Source organism: Dreissena polymorpha, chromosome 9 (assembly GCF_020536995.1).
Source record: "Dreissena polymorpha isolate Duluth1 chromosome 9, UMN_Dpol_1.0, whole genome shotgun sequence".
NCBI classification, from domain to species: domain Eukaryota; kingdom Metazoa; phylum Mollusca; class Bivalvia; order Myida; family Dreissenidae; genus Dreissena; species Dreissena polymorpha.
The window spans coordinates 20,735,985-20,750,670 of NC_068363.1; the positions used below are offsets into that span (position 1 = coordinate 20,735,985).

Below are 14,686 nucleotides of genomic sequence, written 5' to 3' on the forward strand. Positions count from 1 at the left end.
TTGCTTCAAAGTGTCGCATTATCTGCGATATTTTTGACAGCTTCGTGATTTGAAATGCATATTAACTTATTTAAACATTACATCAAAAGACTTTTCTTCTACCTTCTGTCTTCGTTATGTATGTGTAATTTGTGTAACAGTCTATACGACTATTATTTGTTTCGTATAAATCAAGTAACATGTATTTATACATAAATGTACGAGGTCCTATTATAATGTTGAGATTAAAACTGACGGGTTCGAAAAACTAATATGAAGATGAATATAAAACTCATATGTAGATGCACACGCTATTGACCTTTTTAGTACGATACACAATTTGAACGCATTGCTTTATTATGTCATAATGCTAACGAAGCTTTTGTATATGTTTTTCTGTGTTTGCGATTCAATGTCTACACTCAACCTCTACGAGTTACAGTTCACCATAAACCGGTATATATATATACGTCTATGTAATACATTGCCCTGGGAAATCGACATTCTATGTTTATTAAAACGCCCAACAAACCTACAATCACTTAATCGCATACATGTTCACGCGCTTGTGCTGCCTTTAAACAGCACTTAACAATTCTAATTTGATAGACTGACATCATCCTGATCAAATAATTGTATTCAACGAACTATGCAATTAATTGTGTGCCCCAGTTGTAGTTTTAGTAATAATGAAGCAAAAATGATTAATATCAACAGTCGGGTTTAAAAGAGGATGATGAAGTTGCTTACGTGCGAGTGACAAAGTAAGACGGCACGTGATTATATCAAGTGACTTTATCACGCTGATAAAGTCACTTGATATAATCACGTGCTTATATACTCTAAGCAGCCGGGTTAGTCCATTGAACGGAAACAAACTCTTGTTTGGAACTTTGGAGCACTTAACTGGGAAATCGACATTCTATGTTTATTAAAACGCCCAACAAACCTACAATCACTTAATCGCATACATGTTCACGCGCTTGTGCTGCCTTTAAACAGCACTCAACAATTCTAATTTGATAGGCTGACATCATCCTGATCAAATAATTGTATTCAACGAACTGTGTTATTAATTGTGTGTGTCCCAGTTGTAGTTTTAGTACTAATGAAGCAAAAATGATTAATATCAACAGTCGGGTTTAAAGGCTCGATAAAGGTGAAGATCCGTAATTATTAAATATTTTTAAATGTTTTTTTCATATTTTATTTAAACAGGTTATCAAAAAACAATGTATATATGCTATTGGACATTACAATAAAAATAAGCATAACAACTTGTTTTAAGCTCAAAATAAAGTGTCCTCCAGGTCAATTGTGTTTACAAACAATCAGTTTATTTACATCGCTGTTTACTCGGAAAAGAGAAAGTGAAAGTGACTCAGGTCACCAAAAATATAACGATGATTTATAACGTTTTCCGGTATCACCCACAAAGTAGGTCACTTCTTAATGGTTAAAACGTTTGTAGTGACCTAATAAGTTACTTTCTGCTGGTTAAAATTTGTTTTAAATAGAATTAAAATTGAATTTCTGTCGGCTATTTTTAGCATATGTCACTGCTCTGAGGCTACACATCACGTTAGTTGCAAACATGTAAACATTTCTTCCAATTATGAAACGGGTTTATCTTCCATAATTCTTGACAACGTTGTACCTAAGCTGTTTTATTAGCAGTTTTTATGCAAGAGTAACTAAAATTCGGTAAAAATTAGACCAGTTGATATGCATAATAATTGGATTTGTCACCTTTATAAAGCCTTTAAACGAGGATGATTAAGATGATATAGTTTGAAAGATATGATGATACTTGGAGTTGAGTTTGGGGCTGTCGGTTGATGATAAACCAAATATATATGTTGACAATGTATATTCCCAACAGATAATGTTAACAGTGTTACTCTCGTTGAACAAAACAATACCGGACAAACTGCAAAATACTACTCTTAGCTCTACATATATACACAGTTGTGTTATGTAAAGGAAAGAAGTGCAGTTTTTACTTGCAAAACTATTAACGCGTTGCATCAAGTAATTCGCGATGTCAATCGATAACTATACCAAGAGTGTTACTTGAAATAAACGCAAGCAGCCGAGTTGCTGGGTTTGGTATGCAACACTTTCACAACACACACGATACTTGATGACTCATCCTACGGCCGTTTTAACTGTTTCACGTTTCAAGATAATTGAAAAGAACTTCCTGTTTGAGTACTCTATTATGGCTGCATAGTTCACTTTGGTAGGGAGGCAGGCGAACGTACGCATGCGCCGAGAGAGTCATTTTAAGTCAATGGGTTTGCAAATGTAATGGCCCTTAACTGCAAAAACAAGACTTACTCCACAGTAGCAAACTGGTACATGCAAACCTCCCGTCGGCTTCCGATCGCACTGAACTAGTGTCGGACCGGGGTTTAAATTTATGTTGGCCTCGTAGGACATTACACGTGTGATATTTGCGCTATCCTCTGTAAATGGGTGTGTACCTGTATTACCCCTTTTGAACATCTAGGAGCTATCCGTCAGTAGCAAGCAAGTGCGAATTCACCTCACCTCGGCAACATGTCTGGATTACCTATTTCCGGGCCGGGTTGAACTTAGGTTTAACATTAGAGGGGCATGCATACATGTTCAGTTTTGTCAGTGAATGAGATTGAACTATTAATGGCCCGTGTCAAAAACATCTTTTTCCCGTTCGCAACTTAGTAAACGCAGACCTCCCGTCGGCTGATTGTCGGACAAACTTTGTTTCGGACAGGGGTTTGAATTAGGGATATTTCCAATGTTTAATAGGTTTGAAATGGTATTGGTTGGTTTGTGACAACCGAAAGTTATCCCCCCGGTGTCGACCTCCCGCTGGCTGTTATTCGGCCTTACTTAGTTTGGGGCTAGGGTTTTCCTTAGGCTGAGCGTCATGGGAACGTACACACATGTCATGTGTGTTTTTCTAGAGAATGGATAGGTACCTGTAATGACCACTTTCTAAATACAGGAGTTTTCCTCATGAAGCGACATAGTGCACGGGGACCTCACGTTGGCCATCAATCGAGCTGACGAGCATGCTTATCTTGGTTTGAATAAGGGTGGACACCAGAGACACGTACATTATGCCGTGTGCTATTTCCATTTAATGGGTATGCAATTGGCTTGGCTCCTTCCTGAAAAAACAAAATATAACCCGGTAGCGACGTGGTACATACACACCTCCCATTCTTCGCTTGTGAGGCTGAAATACATACAGGCCCGTAATAATGACCCCTTTCTTACAAACAAGAGGTATCTTCCGGTACCGACCTAGTGCACGCATATTATCTTTTGGCTGTGTGTAGCGCTGACCTTATGTCGGGTGGAGTTGTAATTAAATTGGTTAAGAAGGATGTCTATAGATTCCATGTACGCTATTTTCCAATTACTTTGTAAACGGATGACCCCCTATCTGACAAAAAAAAGAGTCAGGTTGCGATGTACTTAGACTTGATATCGTCCACATGTCAAGCTGTTTATACTGTGAAAAACAACTCGTTGATTTCACGAAACTGATCAACGTTGACATTTTTCTTATAAGTAAAGAATTAAAGTGTTAACATGTTTGCCTTTCATGATAATTCATAGATGCATTTTTCAAAACATTAGTTTACATTTCAGTAAGATAAATACGGCAGTAATATTGACCGAATTCATCTAAGATATGTAATAGGCAAACATGACATGATCGTTAACAAACAGGCATATAGCATGGACATATATCGATATCAATTATTTAAAACATATATGTGAATTAAAAACACCTTGCTTTTTATGTTAAGGAACCGAAACAAGCACGTGATAAAATACTTGTACTTAAATGTGTTACTTTGTGAGCAAACCGTGTATAAAGTATTATTGCAAAACGACTAAATTGTGCTGTAAAAACGGATATACACCCTTGTAACGCGTTCAATGCATTATAATACAATCGCTCCTTTAATGTGGTTGTTGTATTTGCACCACGAGGGCTGTCCCAAATTCGTCAACAAAGTGCACAGCTCTGTTAATTTGCGCAATATTGGTTCTAAGGTTTTTACAATGTGGAACATAAGTAAAACTAAGATATACTGTTACATTAAGAATTACTTTGCGATATGTAAACGACGCTGTGTTGGGCCATGACTTGTACAAAAAGCACATGCAATCTAGTATAGTTTATAATATAAGTTGTTAATATCGCCCATAATTAAACAGTAAACTATACAACGAATTCAATGTTTTTTTTATAGGGAAGCACTGTTATGTCTATACTTTTAAAATGTGATCTCAGCAGAACGGTACGGCAAAGAAAAAGTTATTTTTGTTAAAAGCGACTATTATGTAACAATTAATACAGGAAATATTAACACATTTCACAGCAGCAAAGAAAATTCAACACATTAACGTTTCAGTGACCATCAACATATGGACGGGATGAAAAACCGACTCACATCTAAAATAACATAAACTATTAATGGCATTAGTGTGAGCTTCGATGGATATTAGCGAGCGGTCACTCGATCAATACTTCTTCGTATCTTGGCAAATGGACGATGTTGTTTAACTGAATTTACTTCATAATAAGTACTGTTGAAATTAAAGGTGTGACACCACCAGTTTAATTTTAGTAATAGCTGCATGTCTGACTCTGTAGCGATCTAATACGATTTTGATTGACAGCCCTTCTTACACCACTGGCGGAAATTTAAGTTACTACAGTTTTGAGTGTGCTATATACAGTTCATCAGTATTTCATTCTGTTCACATTAAACCAGTTTGAAGTTATTATACAGAAGAGAGTGCGTTGTATTGCCGTCAAAAAATCGTCGGCGGTGCGGGAGTTCGAAAATATATGTGAGTTTGTTTTTTTCGTTTAATAATAAATATTAAAACAGTTAACAGTTCTTGTGAATGAATTCAGTCGATGAGCCTGAATTAACACTTTGAATGTGCTGTATATCGGTGTGTAACTACATGGCTAAAATGCTCGCATTCTTTAAATTAGTGTCTAGTTAACATTTATATAGTGTCGTTTGCAGTTGGGACATACCAAGTATGAAACACAATGCGCGACTTCGGGTATTGTTTTGTCCTTTGCAGAAATGAATGCATTTTTTTTTGCTACATGTCAGTGTAGTTTAAAGGTATATTGGTTGTCAAATGTCTTCACCTTATATGTCGAATTTCAAATCATAGTTCAAGTTTCGTGTTTGCTAGTGTTAGATTACTTTATTAATAATGTTTACTTTTACTTGTATACACGTTAAAAAAGAATCTATTAATCAAGTAATTACTTAATGCACGCCTCAATATGAAGGATCTTGTGGTTAGTAGAATTAACTATCTCGGATAAGCTAAAAGTATCTTTATTTAAATCAAAGCATAATTTAAGAAATGCATATGAATACCAAGTGTGACACAATCGCATATTGTTAACACGTGTTTGATTGAAAAGCGAATGTTATAAGAGCTTTCTTCCGTTTGTTCAATATTCGCATCAATTCAAACACGGTCTACAATAAAGCAAATTGTTAACAACCCTCTCAAATGATGAATAGTGTAGATTATATTTATTTGCGAGTGGATTTGTCAGTGTTTAAACAGATTGGCTTAATTTTTAATTTATTGATCTAAGTGCTGTCACTTTTGGCGCCGAATGACCCCGACGTGTTGTTGTTAGAAAAAAGGTGACACTTGACCTTTAAAGTTTGGGAAAACAGTCCTGATGTTTTTATTTATTGAAACTCAGAAATGATATGAATGACAAAATGTATTCCGGAATAGTACATTCAAAATTATGTTCTAGCGAAGCCTTGTGGTGTTCTTGATCATATTGTGAACAATTGGAAGATTTCCTCCATTAAAAAATCGGGGAATACTCCAAAATATGCAAATATAAAAGTTTATAATATTTTCGTCAATTCGATGAATATGCACATATGCACAAAAAGTAATAAATATATTAACACTCGGCACGGGAGTTGTGGATCTTGTACTAGACATTCCTTTTAAACATGTCATTGCCTAGTTAAGTTGCACATGAGAAACGGACTATACAAACAATAAACAAATTCAATACTCTTATAATACATATTAAAGAGTTCATGTTCTTGTACTCTACACTGGCCTTTAATATACTGCACACCTTCCATTGTGAGTCTCACACGTGTATTTGAATATTTTAACACTATTAATGGATGTATGATTCGCGCACGAAATTTTAACTCAGGGCAATAGTTCAGTAAATCCTGTAAGGTCACCGTCTGTGTTCCGCCAAAACGGTCGTTATTGCTCAAACGGCTTTCAGCAATAGTAGCGCTTTTCGTTAATTTTGAACCGATAATTAACGTGTTTGATTTGTAATACGTAATACATCGCTATTGCTTGAGCGTTCAACCTTAAAAATTATGCAAAGACTGTTCATATACATTAATATATTAGTCATTTAATTGTTCACACGTGCTTTGTGAGTGGTTTGTAATGGGGTTTCAGTTTAACACATACCACTTTCAACGCACTTACGTACACATATTTGCGATGTGCAAAACTTCCTTCTAGAACAATATCATGTACGTCTATACAAGGCTTTCCATTACCGTTTTAAATTCTTTCGTAATTGTCATATTTTGTTTCCGTAACTTCTACTACTACTACTACTACTACTACTACTACTACTACTACTACTACTACTACTACTACTACTACTACTACTACTACTACTACTACTACTACTACTACTTCTACTACTACTGCTACTACTACTACTACTACTACTACTACTACTACTACTACTACTTCTACTACTACTTATAGTAGTAGTACTACTACTACTACTACTACTACTACTACTACGACTAAATGCTACTACTACTACTCTACTACTACTACTACTACTACTACTACTACTACTACTACTACTTCTACTACTTCTACTACTACTACTACTACAACTACAACTACTACTACTACTTCTACTACTACTACTACTACTACTACTACTACTACTACTACTACTACTACTACTACACTACTACTTCTACTACTACTACTACTACTACTACAACTACAACTACTACTACTACTTCTACTACTACTACTACTACTACTACTACTACTACTACTACTACTACTACTACTACTACTTCTACTATACTACAACTACAACTACTACTACTACTTCTACTACTACTACTACTACTACTACTCTACTACTACTACTACTACTACTACTACGACTACTACTAGACTACTACTTCTACTACTACTACTACTACTACTACGAACTACAACTACTACTACTATCTACTACTACTACTACTACTACTACTACTACTACTACTACTACTACTTCTACTACTACTTATAGTAGTAGTACTACTACTACTACTACTACTACTACTACTACTACTACTACTGCTACTACTACTACTACTACTACTACTACTACTACTACTACTACTACTACTACTACTACTACTACTACTACTACTACTACTACTACTACAACTACAACTACTACTACTACTTCTACTACTACTACTACTACTACTACTACTACTACTACTACTACTACTACTACTACTACTACTACTACTACTACTACTACTACTACTACTACTACAACTACTAACTACTACTACTACTACTACTACTACTACTACTTAACTACTACTACTACTACTACTACTTACTACTACTACTACTACTACTACTACTACTACTACTACTACTACTACTACTACTACTACTACTACTTCTACTACTACTACTACTACTATACTACTACTACTACTACTACTACTACTACTACTACTACTACTACTACTACTACTACTACTACTACTACTACTACTACTACTACTACTACTACTACTACTACAACTACTACTACTACTACTACTTAGATCCAAATTTTTACAATAAAGGAGAGTGAATGTTAAATTTAGGCTTACGGAAAAATTATGTCCAGTTTGGAAAACAAGTATGCTAAAATTCGTTAACTGTTCGTGATGCAGATACCGTGTTTTATTCCAGATAAACTTTTCCACATTCGTTTTTCAAATAATAACGCCATTTGACGTTGACAAGACTCGACATTATTAATAATATTATACTTTCTCGTAGTGAGACATTATTTCGAGTTTGTTTACTTAACAATAAAAAGATTTAAAATGAATGAATAGCATTTTATTGATTTCGTTAAATTGATACATCTCATTAATAGTGTGATGTAAACTATCACACGATGTCCATAATAATGGCTATGGTAATGGAAATAATTATGCATACATAACCTACATGTACGCATAGTAAAATGTACATAATAACTATAGGCAATCATCCATGACAAACGAGCAACGTGAGAATATCATTTTATAATTTATATATACTATTCTTACATGGATTTTGAAAATCTTTATAAGAAGCCTAATAATTCAGAATATTCTTATTAATAAAACCACTCAATGATTTACATAAACGTTGACAATATTTTGAATTACGGTTGTATTAAATTCATGTAAGCAATAGCAACTCCGCTGGGAGATTGAGACGTTTCCAAGACATCAGAAATGAAAGCATGAATTGTAGTTATATTGTGAACGTGTTCAGTAGAGTTTGTACTCAATAACGTTGTTAAGATTAATTTACAAAAATTAAAAAAAATGTGTATCTTTATTTCGACCCTGAGATAGACGGCAAATACTGGCGTTCGTGTACTGTATACATAACATTTATAGGCTTTTAGAACTAATGCATAATGTGTATTATATATATATTCAGGTTCATGGCAATTGGTATTAATATAATAATACATACCTCTTAATTTGTTTCAGTTAATCTTAACAGTAACGGTATGCATTGAATTGGTAAATCATGCGTATGCGTACATTCAAATTTAGTTTTAAACTTAGCTTGCACATAATCTTGACATTCTGTTTCATAATGCTTTAAAGAAACAATGTCACAGTTTGAAATACTTCTGTGACCTAAGCTTAAAAATGTATTTTGGTTTTAAATAGTTTCAAATCAAACGAGTTCCACGCCAAAGCCCCTAAAAACACGAAATGGGCAGACTTTGTAAATAAAGACATTTTCAATATTTTATTGATACAAAATATTTGCACGCACATATTAGGATATGGATATTAGCAAGGTTTTGCTTTGAAATTAATTCACCGAAACGCTCTTTTTAAACAAAGTTCCGTTACCATAAAATGAGCTCGTAAGTCAAGGATATATTAAGTATTACGTTTACGGACAGTTGAAGAAACAATGTCAAGTGAAACGGCGCAAAAGAACACGTAAATTAAAAAGTATCATTAAAATATAAAGCATACTACAACCGTGTGTTTTAATAATCCGGTCATCAAAATGTGTTTCGTAATGCACGCATTGCAAACGAGCTATACACCAGTAATATTTTGTACATTCGAACTGTCCCCTTAGCTTCTTGCATGATGTACATAATATTGTTAACTATGGCAAGCGAAGTGCATATTATTGTCTTAAACCACGGTTTAACAGTTAACTATATAGTTAAGGGACTTTAAACCCGGGTTCAAAGTATCGTTTGCACATGAATTATTTTAACCCGGGTTCAAGACTTTGAACGTTCAAGACTTTGAACCGCGGCTCAAAGTCTCTTTACTCTATAGTTAAAAACGACCGATGAGATCGTGACATTTGCCTTCTAACTGTGGTTTAATCTCCGCTAATTGGTTGTCTCTGAATTAATTTAGATAGAAGATTTGAATCTATTTTTAGACACACTTTGAGCCGCGGTTCAAACTCTTGAGCTCGGATTTAAGGAATAAATGTGCACACGGCACTTTGAACTCGGGTTCAACGTATCTTAACCCTAAAGTTAATTGTTAAATAATTAATGTGCATTCCGCGCGTCTTAAGCCAAGTTTAAGACTTTGAACCGCAGTTAAAGACTTTGAACCGCAGTTTAAGACTTTGAACCGCAGTTCAAAGTCTCTTTACCCTATAGTTAAGAGAGAACTAATGAAATCTCGAGAAATGTTATTCGACGAGATTGTTAATTTTTGCCCAATATCACCCCATGCCATTTTTCAGGTCAACCGGCGTTTTGTGAACACTCGCACCGCATAAAACCCGTTGAAATTAGGTTTTATTGCACTAACTTTTGGTTTATCGTCACCTTTGTAAGCATAGTGTGTCAAAACTTTCATTTTACTGTATATTCAACAGTTTGATAATTAATGTGCATTCTGTGCTTGTTAACTCAAGTTTAAGACTTTGAACCGCAGTTCAAAGTCTCTTATCCCTATAGTTAAGAGATGACCAATGAAGTCGCGGTATTTACATTCAAATTGTGGTTTAAGCTCCGCTGATTGGTTGTCTCAGATAACAGATTTGTATCTATTTTTAGACACACTTTGAACCGCGGTTCAAAGTTATTGGACCCGCGTTTAAGGAATTAAAAAGTAAAAAGTAAAACAAGCAAAATCGTTCAATTTAAACGTATTTGTTTGACCTCGAATGCATTAAAAGCCTAAAGGCTAATTTAAACATTGAAGCGTCCGTTTCCGATCGCTAGTCGGACAACATATTCAATACACCAGGGCGAATTATCGAATTAATTGTCACGCGCACTTGCTGAATTTTGACAGCACGTAATTAATATAACTTACATTAAAATACTTAAAGTCAACGATATGTGCACTTTGTATATCACAACCTATGGCATTTTTTTAAAATATCTTTTTACAAATCAATACACGTGTTTTACTTGTTTGGATACACTTACACATTGACCTGTTTGGAAGTTTTGTATGGATTGATCTTCTATCTCAAATGTTTGTTTTTGTGAATGGGATATACATATATTTTGACAATAACATTAACAAACGTACTTAACTGGATTGTGCTAGTAGACATAGCATGAAAACAATAATTAATATGAAAGTTTGCATTTGATCTCCAATAATATGTGCACCCATCTGGATAATATGGAAGAAATGACAACAATTGTGTAGTGACAAGAAACTGTAAATACGTTTTGTAGTGTCATGTGTATTTAGATGTAATGCATATATTGTACATAGTTATTTAAAAAAAATTCCTATGAACTACATGGATATCAGGAGTTTTTACCGTTTCTATCTCAAGAAATTACACTTTGAGTATACCTTCCCGCATTCATTATCCCGCAATGGATTTCAGTATAAATGTGTAAAGCACGTCTATTTTGTGGTATTCTAGTTACTTATTAAAAGCTAAAGTTATTAACTCTAATATATTAAATAATTTCACTAAATTTGACTTAAAATTGATATAACAAAATATTAATTATACAATATGGAGGTCACCCAAAATTCCACGTACATAGTGAGTCCTGTGCAGCAAATGGGTGTGCACATTTAATGGCAACTTTCTGACAAACAAGACTTAGAACACTTGGAAAACTGGTGCATGCAATCCTTCTGTCGGCTACCGATTGCAATAACTTAGTGTCGGGCCCGGGGTTAAATTAGTATTCGAGTCGGAGGAACGTTCATGTGTGTTGCGTGCGTTATTTTCTGTAAATGGGTATGTTTTAATATTGGTTCCTTTCTAAACAACCAAACAAATCATGACTCGGGAGCAATGTGGTTAACACATACCCCCTACCTTTTGACATAGTTATGGACAAGGTGTAAATCTAAGTTAGTCTCATGGAGACGTACATACATGCCGTGTGCGTTATTCCTAGTGAATTGCTATGTATGTTTAATGGCGCTGTATGCACAAATGAAAGCAATCCCCTGGTAGCGACCGATTGCAAGTAAACCTCATTTTGGGTGCCTGTAAGACTCGACCCGTTTCGGGCCTGGGTTTTAATAAGCATTTACTTTAGAGAGGGGGGGGGGGGGCGAACATAGCCGTGCGTTATTGATTTTAAATGACATTCACCTATAATGACCTCTTTCGTACCAACCTAGTGCACATAGATTTTATTTTTGTTGCCTTTTGCGCTAACCTCATTGCGGGTCAAAGTGCGTAGGAAGTATATATATTTCATATGGGTTATTTCATATGAATGGTATTTATATCTTATTTCCCTCTTCTGCCAAAAACAAGAGTTATCCCCCGGTACAAACATGCTGAACTTTCATCGGTTGCCTGTTTGATTAACCTAGTTACGTACCATATAATAAGGGTATGAGTCAAGTTGAGATGTACTTAGCCTTGATATCGTCGACATGTCAAGTTGATAAAACTGTGAAGACCAACTCTTTGATTGCACTAAATCGTTACAACTTAAAGTTTTTCGTACAAGTTATGACAAAAGTTTACACATTCCCTTTCCTGAGAATTAAAATATGCATTTTTCATAACGATATTGTTAATTTTAGTAAGTTAAATACGGCAGTAATTTCGGCCAATATGAATGTCTAAGACAATTCAATAGGCAAATAGGAATTGATTGTTTACACAGAGCCTTCAAAGCATCGAAATATGACTATATAAATTGCCTATGCTTTCAATTATGTATGCGCCTTTTATCATAGAGCTAGGTGCGCGAAATTTAGCATATGTATGTAAGATACAAGCTAACATGTTTGCCTTAACTATACTTCTAAGTCAAATACAAATACTTTGCATTACATCTAGTTGGGATAGTTTCAATCTGTGTAACATTACTAAGTATACATTTCCTTTCGTACAAAAGCACTAGTTTAACCAAGCAGGTTGTTTCATTAACGAAAGCACTCGCTAAGTGAAGTGTAACAGGATAAGATTGTTTAGATACGTATGTGCTTCGAACATCACTTACTTGCCATTGAAGGCATAACATTATGAATAAACAAGTCTCATATAGACGTTGAAGTGTGCAGGCATACCGCTTCATTGAAATACTTGAATCTATTAAACGTCCTAAATCATTCCGGAGGGTTAATGCTAGATTCTACAAATTTATGTTTCATAAAGACCAACGCAATATACTTAACTAAAATTAACTAAAAGATTTTCTGGTATGCGATCTTTCGAACTTTCAAACAATATTAAAGTACTATACTATTCGTTACATTAAACTTCTTGCCATTTGATGAACTAATATAGACAATATCAACCGGTCGGTTATTTGAATTATGTTAAAGAAAATGATATGTCTAAGACAAGAGTCACTTATAAAGAAAAATGTAAACCCCGGGAGGTAACGTCACACTACATTATCCTATACTAATATATTATAACTCCATGGATGGTTGACTACAGCATGCATATGGTTATTTTCTATAAATAGGTTTGTGGCGATGGGCACTTGATACTTTTGAAATCTCATCATGTATAGATTGTATAGAAATATCGCTTTAGTTGGAGTCAGCGCGGTATTTTAACCAAATGCACTTTTAATTCATGTTATTGTGGAAATGATGGAAGTTTTCGAATCATTTGAGAAACTTTGATTGCAATGGTAGTATTTCTTTTTTTCATGTATGATCATTGGAGTGTCTATTAAAGTAACGGTGGTAATTATATGCACTGTCAATACTTAAATCGGTCATTTAAATGGTATTTCTATGTTTAGCAAATTATTGAGTATGTGTGATCGAACTATGTTGTAAATACTGTCAGCTTACACTTGATATCGTGTGCCAGTGATTGCTTTAGTGACTCTTTGAATTAATATGTTAATTATCTCGAGTTACTTTCATAAAAAATAGGACACTACGTTAAAAATCACAACGCAATACATACATGTTATATGTCCGTGCACAAGCTGTTTGGTGTCTCAATGTCACACAGTCATGCTTGAAGCTCGCGTGATAAAGCTGATATTTGAAAAATGGTGGTTGATTTTGAAAAACAAGTGCGTATGAATTGCGCAGTCTAATTTAAATTTCTGAAGCTTTAATATCAATCAGTTTGTATAATGATATGTTTGATAAATGACTCATACCATTGTTTCATAGCCTTGTGGACCTATAAATCAATGACAATCTTTCCCCGTGATTTTTAAAACCAAGCCGTCGGAAGCGACCTTATGAAAACGAATATTTAGTCGAAGCTTAATTGATAATATAAACATTTAGAAAAAAACGAATCTTTTTTCCAATGAAAGTTTCTGAAAAACAGACATACATTTTCACCTTGTTAAACAAGGGCTGTTTATAAAACACGCATTCCCCCCATTGACTGTCAGTTGTAGTGGCAGCCATTGTGTGAATACGTTAGAGTATGATTGGTAATTTAAAAAAAGAATTATTTAAATTTTAATTTACAAAAGCAGATCTTAAGCTACCATCCGGAAACCATTTTACTGCTTCAGGTCACTGTGACCTTCAACTGTGACCTAGAGTCATGAAAATCAATAGGGGTCATCCGTCGGTCATGACCAATGTGCCCATGAACTTTCTTGATCCTAACCCTAGGCATTCGTGAGTTAGCATCCGGACACCATTTTACAGTTTCGAGTCACTGTGACCTTGACATTTTACCTTGAGTCCTTAAAATAATAGGGGTCGTATAACACTCATGACCAATGTCCCAATGAACTTTCCTGTTCCAATGCTTAAGTGTTCGTGAGTAATTATCCGGAACAATTTGACTGTTTCGAGTCACCGTGACCTTGAACTTCGACCTAGTGACCTGAAAGTCAATGGGATTCATCTGCCAGTCATGACCAATGTCCTTATGAACTTTCCTTATACCAGGCTTAAGCGTTCTTGAGTTATCATCCAGAAACCAT

At 34.7% G+C, this 14,686-nt stretch overlaps 1 protein-coding gene across 5 annotated transcripts in view; it reads left to right on the plus strand.

Moving 5' to 3' along the window:
* The first annotated feature begins 4,701 nt into the window (after window positions 1-4,701).
* The window catches only part of LOC127846695 (NLR family CARD domain-containing protein 4-like), a 755,110-nt gene continuing 745,125 nt past the window's right edge, over window positions 4,702-14,686 (plus strand). For all 5 annotated transcript variants that reach the window (XR_008033618.1, XR_008033617.1, XR_008033616.1 and 2 more), the window contains exon 1: window positions 4,702-4,839. The gene's annotated coding sequence lies outside the window, so the exon portion shown is untranslated. The remainder of the gene's footprint in view (window positions 4,840-14,686) is intronic.